This window comes from Desmodus rotundus, chromosome 10 (assembly GCF_022682495.2).
Source record: "Desmodus rotundus isolate HL8 chromosome 10, HLdesRot8A.1, whole genome shotgun sequence".
In the NCBI taxonomy this organism is placed as follows: domain Eukaryota; kingdom Metazoa; phylum Chordata; class Mammalia; order Chiroptera; family Phyllostomidae; genus Desmodus; species Desmodus rotundus.
The window spans coordinates 12,597,955-12,609,218 of record NC_071396.1 but is presented as its reverse complement, the minus strand read 5'-3'; the positions used below and the strand labels follow the sequence as shown (position 1 = coordinate 12,609,218).

Here is an 11,264-nt window from a genome sequence, read left to right as displayed (position 1 = left end):
CCGCTCGCGCTCTATGCTCCGCGGTCGCCGGCTGCCCAGCCGGGAGGGGTGCGCAGAGGGAGGCGGGGCGAGAAGGCAGAGGTGTCTCCTCTACGGGAGCGGCGGGAGACCTGAGCAAGATCTGTGACAGCTCGTCGGCCGCCATGTCAGCGAGTAGGGCTGCAGACAGCCCCGCAGCCCAGCGGTAGCCCTCCTTTCGCCTGCAGTTCCCAGGTGAGAAGAGGGAGAGCGGGATGCAGGGAACCGACCAGCTTACGGCTGGGGTGCAAAGCCTCTAGGAGCCCCTCGCTCCTCCCCTTGCGCCTTCCTCCAGCTGCGCCTCCTCTGCCCTCTGGGTGAGGTGTAGCCCCGTTTCCCCACCTCCGCCCCCTCTCCGTTCCCTTGTTTTCTTCTCTCGCCTGTGTGGTCTGTTCCTGCGCATCGCGCCAATTTCTGCCTCCCTAGGGGACGAGCGCCAGAAGTCTTCCTCCCCACACTCCCCCCAAGGAGCCTGCAGCTTTCCCCCGTGCCTCTTATTGCTTCCATCCTGCAGCCCACAGCCCGGCTGGCTCCCCACCCTGGAGCATGGTTTCTGGTTTCCTGCTTACCTGTCCCCCTCCCAGCACTCTGGTTGTCGAGAACCACCTGGTGTCTCCCCTCCCTTCCCCCTCTGGGTCAATATTTCCTTAATTTTTAATTTGCGTGTTGAAGAGATTTAAAGTTAAGATTGGAAAAACATGCGATTTAAAAGCTTAAAATTCCGTTCTAAGCTTAAAAAGATTATGACCTTAGGATGCTTATTTTGTTCCCTGTGTAAACTTAGTCAAACATACTGTACTGTGGAATGCAATTTAAAAGACCAGTTCCAAACACTAAAAATAGGATGCTCTAATGGAAAATTTGGCAGTCTTTTTACCCACTGGGTAATGTTAGAGGACTCAGTTCTTTGCAAGTGATTTCAGTGTTTAAGGATTATACTTAGAGCTTTACCCATTACCCTTTCCACCAAGGAAGGAAATGCAGCCAAGCTACTCCCTATTTTAAAATATGTGCAATCCTTTCTGCTTACTGTATTGGGAGTCTAATTGAGTTTGGCATTTAAATACACAAGGAAAAGGTATTTAAGGAATGTATCATCTAGCAAACAGAAGTCTGAAGATTATACTCAGCTGACAAATATCAAATGGATAAATAATTGACAGTCAACTATGGCCTTTTTTTGGACTATAAATTTGTTAGGACACCATAGAAAGTATCTAACCAACTGTCATGGAAGCCCTGGGGACTCATTGATCTTAATTTCCCTAATCTTTTTTATGGACGGTATTCCCACTGACAATTTTCTAGTAGTAACTTTTGTATCCTCTGAATACCTGAATACCATCCTTTACTGAACTTTCTTCTCTCTCCCCTTTAAAGATATTTCATAGATTCAGAAACACATTGATTCCCACCCCCCTCCACCCCCCAGAGCCCTGGAGGCCTAAATATTTTTGAATCAAAGCAGAATGATGTCTTCTAGTAGAGGAAGATCTGATTCACTCATAGGACCCTGTATTCTTGAATTTCTCACTTCAGAAAATACTTACTTTAAAATATGCTTTTTTCTTCATTTAACAGTAATCATGCCTTCTATAAACCTCATTGGCTACAATATTGCCACTGCAGAAAGCTTAAAATAATGCTTTTTTATTTCATATTTTTGGATCAAAAGTAGCCTACGCGGCCCTAGAGAAACTTATGTAGTTATTTTCTTTTGGTTTTGGAAAAGAGAATTAGGTTATGATCATTATTTCCATGTTACAGTGCTAATAACTGGTTTGTGATTGAAGATGTTGTAATAGTAGAGAATCTTAAGCATTTTGTTCCTGTGGTCTCAGGTCCTGGAAATGAAGTAAATGTCCTTTTTACTTTAAAGATGAACCTCATAATCAGCTTTTAGACCTACTCTATTAGAAAAACTTGGTTTGTGTATTAACATCTTCACTTTCTTAAGAGGTGTGGTTTTTTACATCCTGTACTATTTTTGCTTTTTTGAGGTAATCTTTCTTTCAAATGGTGTCAAGGCTAAGAGATCCTGCTGGTTATTTTTACACTCTTCCTCAGTTATTTTTATTACTATCTCAACATAATTGGTAGAGAAGGGGAAATACTGCTTTTTCTTCCGACTTTTAAATGACGTTTGTATATAATTGGGAAATGCCAAATGACAGTCGTTGTTTGCTGTCATGATGGAAAGCTACACACGCAATTTAAAGTTTGCTAATTGCATTAACAGAAAAAAAAGTGGAATTAATTTTCACTAATATATTTGATTTAAATCTATATATCGTTTTAATATGTAATCAATTTTAAAAGTTAATGTGGTAATTGTATGTTCTCTCATACTAAACCTATGAAATCTGCTGTGTGTTTTAACTGTAAGAACATCTGAATTCAGACTAGCCTCATTTCAAGTGCTCAGGAGCTGCATGTCACTAATGGCTAGGACCCCATTGGACAGCACATTTCTCTAGGATTACTGTGTGATTCTTAAAATGTCTTGCCCTGAGAGTCGGGTAAATTCTATGGGGTAAATTTTAAAATCCTTTTCCTAAAGTGCCGCCATATTCAATCGGAAAATGTCTATCCAGGAAGAAGGTTCCAAGAAGTCTCTTCCTCTTGGTGTTGACTGTGTTAACAAAGGAGGGTAAACAGGTGTGCACCTCATGTCTAGTGAGGGTCATAAGATGACAGCGTGCTCAGTCATTTCCTGAGGTGTCATCGTTACATTCATTTGCATCTGTATGTCAACAATGTATCGAGGCCTTTGGCTACTGTATCCATCAGTATTGAGTTAAGGACCTACAGAAAGGTTGAACTTCATGGTAAACAGGTAGAGTACCTGCTGTTGTAAACTCTTCTGAATCGAGTTCAGGTATGGCTGAGAGTTTTGTAAATGTGCCTCTGTATATGATGTGTTCCTTACCAAAGAAAAGATAAAATCTTGAGCAAAATTTAAAGAAGAAGAGGATAGGGCTTTTGGCTGTAAAACTGTGCCCCTGACTAGTAGCAAAAGAGTTACATGTGTATGGTGGTTTAAGGGAAATTTAAAAGGAAATAGGCAGTTTTTATAGAAAGCTACTAACATATTGGCAAGATGGGTGCTTTAAGTTGTTTTTGCACCAGAGGTGGTGATTTGCGTGGAAATGTCTCCTTTTCAGAGCTGTTAAAACTAAAGGTAACCCTGCCACTAACCAACCTCAGTGGGGATCAGTAGGGACCCATCACGGTTCACATTTTGACCCCTGTACTCTAATAAACTTTCCTAAGTATTACTTTAGCTGCACTGTTTTACATCTATATTTAATGTCAAATTTCATCTGAAGGCCTAATTAGTATTCAGTGTAATTTAATAGAAGAAACATTCCCCTCCCCAACCTTTGTGGTATAAAGAAGTCTTAAGCTACCTCAGTAAACAGACTTCCTCTGTGAAGTCGAGTCATTACAGGCGGGGCGCAGTGTGGGCAGTGTGCGCAGTGTTAAAGGGTCACAGACAGAATTGGGGAAGTGGGCGGTCACTGCGTGTGGTTAGTTATTTGAGGAAGAATAATTGATAGTCTAGCAATTTTCCATTTTTTTAAAGATTCTATTTATTTATTTTTAGAGAGAGGGGAAGGGAGGGAGAAAGAGAGAGAGAAACATCATTGTGTCGTTTCCTCTCACACGCCCCCTACTGGGGACCTGGCCTGCAACCCAGGCATGTGCCCTGGAATCGAACCTGGGACCCTTTGGCTCACAGGCTGGCATTCAGTCCACTCCGCCACACCAGCCAAGGCCAATTTTCAAGTAAAAAAAAAAAAATCCCAATACAATTTAAGTGGCCTCTACAAGGGTGATATTTTACCCTTGTACAATATTCCTCACTCTCTACAAGGGTGAGAAATTAAGCACTCAATATGCCTGTGTCTTAATACTGTTATGGAACCTGCTCTCCACTTTGGAGCCCTTAGGATTCACATGAATACAGGCTTTTCTTTATTTAGGAATCATTTTCCTGAGGGGAATTATATTTCCTTTAACCAGGGAATACTTTTGTCTTTCATGCATCTGAAGTAATTCATATATAATATTATTTAAAGACATATATCATTAGTCAGCCATATCTCCATGAATGATAAAAATCATGTCTGAAAAAGGAACAGCATTTAAAAATTCTGATTCTTAAAATAACTTGAGATTTCCCACATTGTTGTGTCACCGTTTTGAGATTCTGCTCTTTAACACATCTGGAGACGGAAACTTGTTGCCACTATACCAGTCCTCCCAGCCATCCCTTAGGACTTCCTGTTTTCATCACCATGAGCATCATTAGCCATGTAGAAAGGAAACTGCATGTGTGTCTATGAGAACACTGACAAATTATGATACCTTCCCTTTTAGAAAGAATTCTGGAGCAGCAAATGACACATGTAGTCACCTTTGTTGACATTTGGGCATTTGACACTTTAATTAACAGTACCTAGGAGATTTTAGGAATTGACAATATTTTGTAATTGTCATACCTATTAAATGCTTTCATGACAATACTTAGCCTGTTTTTTCCTGGAAAAGTAATACCAGATTAAATAAATACTTTTTTTTTCCTATGTGAGCCTCATTTTGCAAACCCAGTGAATTAGGTGGCTATGGTTTTATATTTTGAGTGAAGGTAAAAACAGTTTAAAATAATTTGTATATTATAGATTTTAAAATAATTTATTTAAAAATACGTGGGCTTTATCGTAAGGTAAAGAATGCTATTCCTGCATATTTGTGAGGATACCACTTATATTTGCGAAAATGTATTTAATTTACTGAAGCCTAGCAGAGTTGTGTTTACCTTATGAAGCACCAAAGATTACCTTAGATTTTTTTTTTTCATTTGTGGACAATGAAAACTTTTTATTTAAATCAGGTCTTAAAAGGATTCATACCAAGTAAATGACATAATTTCTTCCCTCAAGGTCAACTTGGATGAAAAGAGGAGTGAAGTTTGTAGAAACTATGATAATTAGAAAATTTTGAAATTTAGTTTCCTGGAAAAGAGTTTATGTATACTCATTTGTGATTTTTTAATCCAAATTCAGTCATCGGGCTTTATTTTCTTTAACAATGTACAAGTCATCACTAGGTTCCTTTTGCCCCAACAGTTTTTTACAATTTTGTTGTGGAGATTTTTGCCACGCCAATTAAAGTTCTGTCTCTAGCATTGGGTAGCTACTATAAACAGCCAAAATTATAAGCGATGTCGTGTGACTTCCTTATCTTAATCATATTGTAAATGTTTTGTAACTAAGAAAAGATGGTTTGTCTTATAAGTCTTACACTTGAACTTTAGTTTTAAAAATGATCTTCTGGGTGCTATACCCACCAAAGCTCATACTGTCACCAGCCAGAGAAACATCTATCTCAAATTCATCTAAAATTTTTTTTAAAAAATGTTTTTAAGTACTTCATTCCAGGGATAGTTCTTATTCTATCAACTGGCCTCTTGGGTGATTTTCAATGTGTGTATTTGGATGCCCACAGGCTTTTTGTCCTTTCTCAGTGTTATATTGGGGGAAACCTAGGGATTCCCTAGTGAACCCAGCAGGGCTTTGGCCTTTGTGTGTATGGCTTGCCTTCCCTGAAAGCCTCAAAGATTATACCTATGTGTGCAAAAAACTGATGAACAAAAGTTCTGCTTCAGGAACTCTTATCTAGGCCGAGTAAACAGGTATTCTAAGAACATCAGTCTTATATTGGGTTGGCCAAAAACTCCATTACGGTTTTTTTATACGATGTCTCTGGTAGTGCTTACTTGTCTTTAACTTCATTCAAAACAATTTTGTTAGGTTATGTTGTGACAGCTGTCATATCAGCGTGCATTTTTTAAAAACATCAAAATTGGTGAATTTTTGTATAGCCATTTTAATATTGAAGATGGAAGAAATACACATTTTTGGCATATTATGCTTTATTATTTCAAGAAAGGTAAAAACGCAGCTGAAATGCAAAAAAATTAAAAGATCTGTGCAGTGTTTGGAGAAGGTGCTATGACTGATTGAACATGTCAAAAGCGGTTTGCGAACTTCCGTGCTGGAAATTTCTGGCTGGATGATGCTCCGTGGGTCAGGTAGACCAGTTGAAGTCGATAGCAATCAAATCGAGACATTAACTGAGAGTAATCAATGTTATACTACGTGGGCGATATACTCACAATATCCAAATCAATAAAATTATTGGTGAAAATGAAAAAAGCATGTCTTTTATTTTATGGAAAAAACTAAACGAACTTTTTGGCCAACCCAATAACTAAAGCGTCCACGCATTTGTGTCATAGTTTGTATAAACCGTGTATTTTGTACCACCTTTGCTGGAGTTTCCATTTGCTCTAGCTCCTCACGTTATGTGAAGGGATATCCAGAACACCCTATAGCTTATTCTACATTCTCCTAACCTTTATTTTTTTCCCCTTTTTCTTCTTCTGTCATCCTTGGAAAGCTAAAAAGTCAGGACAGGACATGGTTTAATTATAAACTTGAAGGAAGTGTAGTAATACAAGTCTTATGCCTTCCCTCTTTCCTCTCCTTCCTTTTCTATTACAAAAGTAATAATGCGCCAAAGAGGCGGGGATAGGTCAATAAATTTTAACTTGAGGAAAACAGGGTTATTCCAGAATTCCTGGTTTTTGTATAATGAAAATTGAATCGGAAAATAGGAGTCGGAATCTATTGAATCTCTCCCATCCTACTTAGGATTCCCGACGGATTTGCCGGGAAGAAACTTTGAGTTCCAGGAAGCTTTGAATGCACAGATACTGGGCTGCACTAGACCGTATTTAATAGGGTCTCCTTTGCTCATGTGTGTTTTCTTAGGGACTCTCTGCCACTGAAAGGAAACATCTTTGTGCAAAAGTCGGGTTCTACCAGCAGTCTTCCAAGCATTAGAAGTTCTCCTCCTCTGGGATACCTTTTCTTTTTCTCTATAGGTTTATCTTTGTCTTAGAATTTCTAGGCGAGCATTGAACTGCCCTCTCTGGAATATTTTTCTTTTCCCCAAACCCCATCAGACTACATCTCTGGAATGACTAAGTACAAAAAAGGCGTATTTATTTTTACACCTGCCTCTCTTCCTGTTTTTCTGTTAACTTCGTGTGCTAGAGATACGGATCTCTCACTGTTATATCAGCTCTCAGGATAAGGGTTGATGTCGCAAACATTTAGATATTTTATTGTAGGCGTGGAAAACAGTAGCTACCCTATTTGACAAGAATAAAAAGTATAATTTCTTGGGAATCATCAGACTTTTTTCACTGGGTGCCCAAAAATAAGCTGTGAGGGATCCCTAAGCCCCCTGAAATAACATTTATAACTTAGTGGTAGCATCTGTGTATTTTTCTAAGGAGGGAATTCCTAGCTTTCATCAGATTCTTCAAAAACCCTCCCTTCTACAAGAAAAGATAGAAACCACTGAATGAATTTAGTTATAAATCTCTAACTCTTATTGGCAGCTATAGTTTTGTAAAGATCCTTTATATGAGCTTCATTTTAGTAGTGATTTTTTTTATTTAAAGATAATTTAATAGGTTATTTGATAAGAAAGGGCATAGTGATTCTTTTTTAAAAAAACTAATCTTCCTTAAATATCTTACCCTATATTTTTCATGCATTTAGCAGTTACTCTTTTTATTTCTTTAATACCCTATAGGATATTTTGGTGGATTGCTTTTTTTTTTTTATCATTTGTTTGCCCTCTGTACATATTATGGGTAGATAATTCTTAGGTTGAATTTTTCCTGGAAAACCAGAGAGTAGTTCCCATGGTAGTAAAGGAGACCTATGCTTTATAAAGATGCCCTACCCAGCGAGAGGAATGAGTCCACAGGTAGGTTGGTTGATTACATAGACAGGCTCCCGGATGAAGTGGAAGAGGGTGAGAACGTAGGTGCAGGTAGAAATACTACCCTTGAACAGCAGATAGAGACATTCTTCTCCTGAGATAAGAAGGGGGAGAGACTGGTTTCCAACCAACATCTGATAAGCTCTGTTCACTTGTGGCCCAGGTGAGACAGCTGAGCTAGAGCAGGGAAAGGGACTGGAGGCCAGGGATAAAGGGCCGGGATAGCTTTAGAGGCTGTGGTCCTGGGAGCTCTACGAGGAGGGATGCCCGGCCAGCACTGAGGGTCCACCTGAGACTAGTGGGTGCTGCTTTTTATAGAGTTAACAGTCTGCACAGTTGTGATTTTCTTCAGCAGTAGATAGCAGTTGGGGTGTAAGAGCAGAGAAAGTGGTTAGGTCGATCAGTTCTGTAGTTTTACAGGTGGGTGCAGGAGAAGTATAAGAGGGCTAAGGAAGTAGCTAGAGATGATACATAGATTCAGAGCTAGATAGGAAAGAAAGTAATGCCAGGAGGTGGCTGACTGATGGGGGGGGGCGGGGGAAGCAGGTGGTGTTACAAGCCAGGGCTGGTTTTTGTATTAATTCTCAGCTGAGGAAAGCATTTCTATGAACCCCCAAACCTCAAGGTTAATAGGCTCATGGTTACAAATTCTAAGGGAAGCCCCTCTCTTCAAGAAAGTCCAGGCAGAGAGAAAAATGTATCCCTTTGCTACTGGACGATTCCCCTCCCCTCAAATCCGTTCTTTTGGGGAACAGATCTGCAAGGGCCCTGGTTATATGTGAAGCTCTAAGTTCCAACCCCCCATTCAGCTTCCTTGACTCAGTCTCAAGGCCCCGTTCTCCGTCCCAGTGTGGCAGTTAAAATCCAAGCCCATTAACCCTGCCCCCAGCCTCTTCTCCTAAGACAGCTGTTGATGATATATAATATTTATTGAGCATTTAATGCAGGCGGAGTACTGTGCTAACACTTTATATATCCTATTTCATTCTCTTAGCAACTCGACTGTTTCCCCCCACCTTGCTGATGAGGAAATGGAGATAAGTAACTTGCTTAAGGTTTCCTAGCAATAAGTAGCAGCCCTGAGATTGGAACCCAGGTCCGCATGAACGTGGAGTGTGCACTGTTAATTCCCATGCACGGCCACTCCATACAGCTTCTTCCTGCTCCCTGGGTTAGTGCTAGCTGCACGGTCACTCAAGCATTGTCTGTTAAATAAACACACTCTCCTCCAGTGTTTTAGGTGGTTGTGGGAAACCCTGAGAACAAGTACGTATGTGGTGGATTTCTAAGAGTTGAGCTAACACTGGATGGCAGTTCCCATCATGTTTCATACCTGAAGTACAGCAGTAAAGCGTCTGTGTTACTATTTGTGAAATCAGAAATTTTGTAGCGAAGACAAGGTGCAGGGGATGCAGCTGTTCAATAGCTGTCGTATCTGTCACCTCCTGGAGAAGAATCTGAAAGCTAGTGGAGCGCACACATACAGACCTTCCCGGGCAACAAGGCATCGTGAATAAATATTTAACGGAAAAAGCAAAGAGGAAGAATAAAAGCTGACAGGGATCTGCAAAGTCACTGGAGGATAAATGCACATTTTCTGGTAACATCAGTTCACTCCAAAAATTGGGGAAGGAAGGTAGATATTATTCTTATGTTAAAACAGATGCTGTAGAGCAGGGTAAAAAAAGGAAACAAAAATTCCAAGAAATATTTAGTTTCAATAAATGACTTAATAGAATGCTGAAGTTTGTTGTTAAGGGCAACCATAACAGAGTATGAGAAAAACAAATATTTATACAATGTTTGTTCTGTGCCATGCATATATTAACTCTTTTACCCTCACAGTCGCATTAGGTGGTTATTATTAGCACCACCATTTAATGGATAAGCAAAATGAGACATTGATTGATAGGTGAAGCAACTCATCCAAAAGTCGAGCAGCTGTCAGATCGGGCCCCAGACTGAGGGCGCCTGGCCCCAGAGCCTCCGCTATCTCTGATGGCCACACACAAGGTGGAATTTGAGCTCTGTGATGAAGAGTTTGGACAAGCGAGGAAAAGGAGGAAAGGAAATCGCAAGGCTCTTTCTTACTGGCCTGAGAAAAGTCCCACCAAAGTTTGAGGCAATGGCTAATGCAGAATCTACCCTAAAACATGTCAAAGACTTATGTTTTTAAAAGAAATAAGCACTGTAGTTTTCAAAATATCTAGTGGACACTGTCTGGTGCCTGCTTATTTATTGCTGTAGTCTTTTTCACAAGTCATTTCAGACATGCATTTTATTTGCCAAGGGGCTGGAGCAAAAGAACGTGTGTCACTTCCTTTGCAGCCCTCACCACAGCGGAGCCCTAGGCTCACCGTAGTGCTTAATAAGTGCTTGTTCAATTAAACCTTAGTCTCTCTCTCACTACCTTTTACCTAAGGAAACAGATTTAGAAAAAATGGTTACATGACTTCAGATAATGTTTCAAACTTACTTAACAAAATCCCGTAAGTATTATCTGGTCGGAAACAGAAATAGAGGGGAAATTCCAAAGCAAAGAGTATTTTTGTCTTTGAAAGATTAAATATATAACAAGTCAGCAAAATCCAGAAAAAAGAAGCATGAATTAGTAAAACAGGCCCCGAGACGGGTGAGAAGGTTTAGAAAGAGAACTGGAATGAGGAGGTGAAGGTAAGAGGGGAACGAGGCTGTATAAGCAGGTAGCACGGGGTAGGGGGATAGGAAAAGATGCAGGATAGATTTTAAAATACATTATTAATGTTGAAGATTATAAATAAAACCTTGTCACTAATTTATCTAAAAGAAAATATTCTAAAAATAAGGGAATCCCTTTTAAAGGTGGCCAGAAAAAATAAGAAATTAGAGAAATATGAAGCTTTGGGGGATGATGTTTTAAGATGGCTTCGAGCTTATGGAGAAATTGCAGAAGTAGTATGAAGAGCTGTCCTGCGTCCCTTACATAGACTCACTGAGTTGTCACAGCTCATCCCTTCGCTCCGTCGTGTGTTCTGCCACTCCCTCTGTGTGTGAGCATTTATGTGTGTGGGGGGGGGGGGGTTACACAATTACACGCACAGGGACTCTCTCTGGCCCATCTTAGAGTTCCCTGCAGATGAGTCTTTTACTCTTAAATGTATCAGAGGGTGGATTTCCTAAGAAGAAGGACATCCTCTTAGCCACAGTGCAGTTATGAAAATCAGGAAATTTTAATGTTGGTATAATACTGCTATCTATTTTGTAGCTTATATTCAAATTTTCAGGACTATTTTTATATAATGGTAGCATTGTAAAATACTAAAAAGCCTGTCGGGGGGAGGGGGCTGAGAATCACCTAAAGTACAAAAGGGCCTACAGGCAGAAGTAGGTAAGGGCTACATAAA

The 11,264-nt window shown here is 40.0% G+C and overlaps 1 protein-coding gene across 1 annotated transcript in view; it reads left to right on the top strand.

Annotated features, from left to right (window-relative positions):
- The first annotated feature begins 33 nt into the window (after positions 1-33).
- The window catches only part of CNST (consortin, connexin sorting protein), a 61,781-nt gene continuing 50,550 nt past the window's right edge, over positions 34-11,264 (top strand). The window contains exon 1 of the mRNA XM_024576082.4: positions 34-213. The gene's annotated coding sequence lies outside the window, so the exon portion shown is untranslated. The remainder of the gene's footprint in view (positions 214-11,264) is intronic.